This window comes from Pelophylax lessonae (assembly GCF_965119305.1).
Source record: "Pelophylax lessonae genome assembly, chromosome: 13".
Classification (NCBI taxonomy): Eukaryota; Metazoa; Chordata; class Amphibia; order Anura; family Ranidae; genus Pelophylax; species Pelophylax lessonae.
The window spans coordinates 394186-400399 of NC_138780.1; the positions used below are offsets into that span (position 1 = coordinate 394186).

At 50.4% G+C, this 6214-nt stretch overlaps 1 protein-coding gene across 2 annotated transcripts in view; it reads left to right on the top strand.

Moving 5' to 3' along the window:
• The first annotated feature begins 4398 nt into the window (after nt 1-4398).
• Nucleotides 4399-6214, top strand: part of USF1 (upstream transcription factor 1) — a 21679-nt gene continuing 19863 nt past the window's right edge. For both annotated transcript variants that reach the window (XM_082275059.1, XM_082275060.1), the window contains exon 1: nt 4399-4483. The gene's annotated coding sequence lies outside the window, so the exon portion shown is untranslated. The remainder of the gene's footprint in view (nt 4484-6214) is intronic.

The following is a 6214-nucleotide window of genomic DNA, read 5'->3' on the forward strand; positions in this document are numbered from 1 at the left end:
CCTCCATCAATGAGCCTTCCCTCCCCACCTCAATCAATGAGCCCCCCCCCGCCTCCATCAATGAGCCTGCCCTCCCCACCTCCATCAATGAGTCTTCCCTCCCCACCTCCATCAATGAGCCTTCTCTCCCCACCTCCATCAATGAGACTTCACTCCCCACCTCCATCAATGAGCCTTCTCTCCCCACCTCCATCAATGAGACTTCACTCCCCACCTCCATCAATGAGCCTTCCCTCCCCACCTCCATCAATGAGACTTCACTCCCCACCTCCATCAATGAGCCTTCTCTCCCCACCTCCATCAATGAGACTTCACTCCCCACCTCCATCAATGAGCCTTCTCTCCCCACCTCCATCAATGAGACTTCACTCCCCACCTCCATCAATGAGCCTTCCCTCCCCACCTCCATCAATGAGTCTTCACTCCCCACCTCCATCAATGAGCCTCCCTCCCCACCTCCATCAATGAGCCTTCTCTCCCCACCTCCATCAATGAGCCTTCTCTCCCCACCTCCATCAATGAGTCTTCACTCCCCACCTCCATCAATGAGCCTTCCCTCCCCACCTCTATCAATGAGCCTTCTCTCCCCACCTCCATCAATGAGACTTCACTCCCCACCTCCATCAATGAGCCTTCCCTCCCCACCTCCATCAATGAGTCTTCACTCCCCACCTCCATCAATGAACCCTCCCTCCCCCACCTCCATCAATGAGCCTGCCCTCCCCACCTCCATCAATGAGTCTTCACTCCCCACCTCCATCAATGAGCCCCCCCCCCGCCTCCATCAATGAGCCTTTCCTCCCCCACCTCCATCAATGAGCCTTCACTCCCCACCTCCATCAATGAACCCTCCCTCCCCCACCTCCATCAATGAGTCCCCCCCCCGCCTCCATCAATGAGCCTTTCCTCCCCCACCTCCATCAATGAGCCTTCCCTCCCCCCACACCTCCATCAATGAGATAAATGAGCCTTCCCTCCCCCCACATCCATCAATGAGCCTGCCCTCCCCCCCCCCACCCCCATCAATGAGCCCCCCCCCCCCCACACCTCCATCAATGAGCCTTTCCTCCCCACCTCCATCAATGAGCCTTCCCTCCCCCCACATCCATCAATGAACCTTCCCTCCCCCCACACCTCCATCAATGAGCCACCCCCCCCACACCTCCATCAATGAGCCCCCCCCCCCGCCTCCATCAATGAGCCTTCCCTCCCCCCACATCCATCAATGAACCTTCCCTCCCCCCACACCTCCATCAATGAGCCACCCCCCCCCACACCTCCATCAATGAGCCTTTCCTCCCCACCTCCATCAATGAGCCTTCCCTCCCCCACCTCCATCAATGAGCCTTCCCTCCCCACCTCCATCAATGAGCCACCCCCCCCACACCTCCATCAATGAGCCTTTCCTCCCCCACATCCATCAATGAACCCTCCCTCTCCCCCACACCTCCATCAATGAGCCACCCCCCCCACCTCCATCAATGAGCCCCCCCCCCGCCTCCATCAATGAACCTTCACTTCCCCCACACCTCCATCAATGAGCTTGCCCTCCCCACCTCCATCAATGAGCCTTCACTCCCCACCTCCATCAATGAACCCTCCCTCCCCCACCTCCATCAATGAGCCCACCCCCCCGCCTCCATCAATGAACCTTCCCTCCCCCCACCTCCATCAATGAGCTTGCCCTCCCCACCTCCATCAATGAGCCTTCACTCCCCACCTCCATCAATGAACCCTCCCTCCCCCACCTCCATCAATGAGCCCCCCCCCCCGCCTCCATCAATGAGCCTTTCCTCCCCCCACCTCCATCAATGAGCCTTTCCTCCCCCCACCTCCATCAATGAGCCTTCCCTCCCCCCACATCCATCAATGAACCCTCCCTCTCCCCCACACCTCCATCAATGAGCCTTCACTCCCCACCTCCATCAATGGACCTTTTGTCACATTTCAGGCTTCAAACAATCATGAAGTGGAATGAAATTTTTTGGATATTTCAAACTTTTTTAACAAATAAAAAACTGAAAAATTGGGCGTGCAAAATTATTCAGCCCCCTTAAGTTAATACTTTGTAGCGCCACCTTTTGCTGCGATTACAGCTGTAAGTCGCTTGGGGTATGTCTCTATCAGTTTTGCACATCGAGAGACTGAAATTTTTGCCCATTCCTCCTTGCTAAACAGCTCGAGTTCAGTGAGGTTGGATGGAGAGCGTTTGTGAACAGCAGTTTTCAGTTCTTTCCACAGATTCTCCATTGGATTCAGGTCTGGACTTTGACTTGGCCATTCTAACACCTGGATATGTTTATTTGTGAACCATTCCATTGTAGATTTTGCTTTATGTTTTGGATCATTGTCTTGTTGGAAGACAAATCTCCGTCCCAGTCTCAGGTCTTTTGCAGACTCCATCAGGTTTTCTTCCAGAATGGTCCTGTATTTGGCTCCATCCATCTTCCCATCAATTTTAACCATCTTCCCTGTCCCTGCTGAAGAAAAGCAGGCCCAAACCATGATGCTGCCACCACCATGTTTCACAGTGGGGGATGGTGTGTTCAGGGTGATGAGCTGTGTTGCTTTTACGCCAAACATAACGTTTTACATTGTTGCCAAAAAGTTTGATTTTGGTTTCATCTGAGCAGAGCCCCTTCTTCCACATGTTTGGTGTCTCCCAGGTGGCTTGTGGCAAACTTTAAACCACACTTTTTATGGATATCTTTAAGAAATGGCTTTCTTCCTGCCACTCTTCCATAAAGGGCAGATTTGTGCAGTATACGACTGATTGTTGTCCTATGGACAGAGTCTCCCACCTCAGCTGTAGATCTCTGCAGTTCATCCAGAGTGATCATGGGCCTCTTGGCTGCATCTCTGATCAGTCTTCTCCTTGTATGAGCTGAAAGTTTAGAGGGACGGCCAGGTCTTCGTAGATTTGCAGTGGTCTGATACTCCTTCCATTTCAATATTATCGCTTGCACAGTGCTCCTTGGGATGTTTAAAGCTTGGGAAATCTTTTTGTATCCAAATCCGGCTTTAAACTTCTCCACAACAGTATCTCGGACCTGCCTGGTGTGTTCCTTGTTCTTCATGATGCTCTCCGTGCTTTAAACGGACCTCTGAGACTATCACAGTGCAGGTGCATTTATACGGAGACTTGATTACACACAGGTGGATTCTATTTATCATCATTAGTCATTTAGGTCAACATTGGATCATTCAGAGATCCTCACTGAACTTCTGGAGAGAGTTTGCTGCACTGAAAGTAAAGGGGCTGAATCATTTTTCAGTTTTTTATTTGTTAACAAAGTTTGAAATATCCAATAAATTTCGTTCCACTTCATGATTGTGTCCCACTTGTTGTTGATTCTTCACAAAAAATTACAGTTTTATATCTTTATGTTTGAAGCCTGAAATGTGGCAAAAGGTTGCAAAGTTCAAGGGGGCCGAATACTTTCGCAAGGCACTGTATATATATATTGGGGGGATGGGGTGTATATATATATATATATTGGGGGAGGGGTATATATATACCTATATGGGGGAGGGGTGTATATATATATTGGGGGAGGGGTGTATATATACCTATATGGGGGAGGGGTGTATATATATATTGGGGGAGGAGTGTATATATATATTGGGGGAGGGGTGTATATATACCTATATGGAGGAGGGGTGTATATATATATATTGGGGGGAGGGGAGTATGTATATATTGGGGGAGGGGTATATATATACTTATATGGGGGAGGGGTGTATATATATATATATATATATATTGGGGGAGGGGTATATATATACCTATATGGGGGAGGGGAGTATATATATATTGAGGGAGGGGTATATATATACCTATATGGGGGAGGGGAGTATATATATATTGGGGGAGTGGTATATATATACCTATATGGGGGAGGGGGAGTATATATATATATATTAGGGGGAGGGGTATATATATATATATTGGGGGAGGGGTGTATATATACCTATATGGGGGAGGGTCGCTCCCAGAGCCTGCAATATGTAGAGAGTCAGGGAAGGCAGACTATGACGTCATACACAGGACACAGAAATCTCATTTTTCGCCTTTCTTCATGGAAATTTTTAGTTGATATTTTACCTTTTTCTCCACATCGGAAAGAGCAGCCACTGCGCATGCTCACAAGTCACGTGTCAGTCACCAGCCGAACTCATTGGAAGGATTGCCCTTAGTAAAGATGGCTGACCAAGGATAGTGTGGGATCTGCATCTGCACCCCAAGATGGCGGTGTCCTGTCAGAATACACATCAGACAATGTAACAAACAGCGGTCCGCTTTCCCTTATTAAAGATGGCCGCCGAACTTGGTTTTCTCACACAAAGATTGCCCTCAGTAAAGATGGCCGCCCAGCGGAAGTCCCTCCTCCTCCGCCCCGGAATAAAGCTGACGGCGGGGCGGGACTGCGCATGTCCGGACTTCCATGGCTAGACTGAGCGGAGAGCGGCGGAGAGAGAGCGGGTAACCGGGCGTGTGTGACAGGGAACCGGGCTGGAGGGGGAGGGGATAACCGCCGCTATGTCTGTGTGTGTACCCATCCCCCACATATCTATATCCATCCCCCACATATCTATATACCCCTCCCCCACATATATACAACCTACCCCTCCCCCACATATCTATATCCATCCCCCACATATCTATATATATACCCCTCCCCCCACATATATACAACCTACCCATCCCCCACATATATATATATACCCCTCCCCCACATATCTATATACCCCCCCCCACCACATATATACAACCTACCCTTCCCCCACATATATGTATATACACCCCCTATATACATCACACCACATATATGTCCCCATCCCCCCCCACATATACAGAGCCCACCCCTAATATTTATTATTATTATTCAGGATTTACAATAATAGAGGAGACAATAAAATACAGGAGGGCCCGGCTCAGAGGAGCTTACAATCTATATACACCCCTCCCCCCACATATACACCCCTCCCCCCACAGATACACCCCTCCCCCACATATATACCCCTCCCCCCACATATATACCCCTCCCCCACATATATACCCCTCCCCCCACATATATACCCCTCCCCCCACATATACACCCCTCCCCCCACATATATACCCCTCCCCCCACATATATACCCCTCCCCCCACATATATACCCCTCCCCCCACATATATACCCCTCCCCCCACATATACACCCCTCCCCCCACATATATACCCCTCCCCCCACATATACACCCCTCCCCCCACATATATACCCCTCCCCCCACATATATACCCCTCCCCCCACATATATACCCCTCCCCCCACATATATACCCCTCCCCCCACATATACACCCCTCCCCCCACATATATACCCCTCCCCCCACATATATACCCCTCCCCCCACATATATACCCCTCCCCCCACATATATACCCCTCCCCCCACATATATACCCCTCCCCCCACATATACACCCCTCCCCCCACATATATACCCCTCCCCCCACATATATACCCCTCCCCCCACATATATACCCCTCCCCCCACATATACACCCCTCCCCCCACATATATACCCCTCCCCCCATAGTGTGTGTGACATATACACCCCTCCCCCCACATATACACCCCTCCCCCCACATATATATATATATATATACACCCCTCCCCTATATATACCCCTCCCCCCATATATATATATATACACCCCTCCCCCCACATATACACCCCTCCCCCATATATATATATATATATATAATATATACACCCCTCCCCTATATATACCCCTCCCCCCACATATATACCCCTATATATACACCCCTCCCCTATATATACCCCTCCCCCATATATATATATACACCCCTCCCCTATATATACCCCTCCCCCCATATATATATACACCCCTCCCCCCACATATATACCCCTCCCCCCACATATATACCCCTCCCCCCACATATATACCCCTCCCCCCACATATATACCCCTCCCCCCACATATATACCCCTCCCCCCACATATATACCCCTCCCCCCACATATACACCCCTCCCCCCACATATACACCCCTCCCCCCACATATACACCCCTCCCCCCACATATATACCCTCCCCCCACATATATACCCCTCCCCCCACATATATACCCCTCCCCCCACATATATACCCCTCCCCCCACATATACACCCCTCCCCCCACATATACACCCCTCCCCCCACATATACACCCCTCCCCCC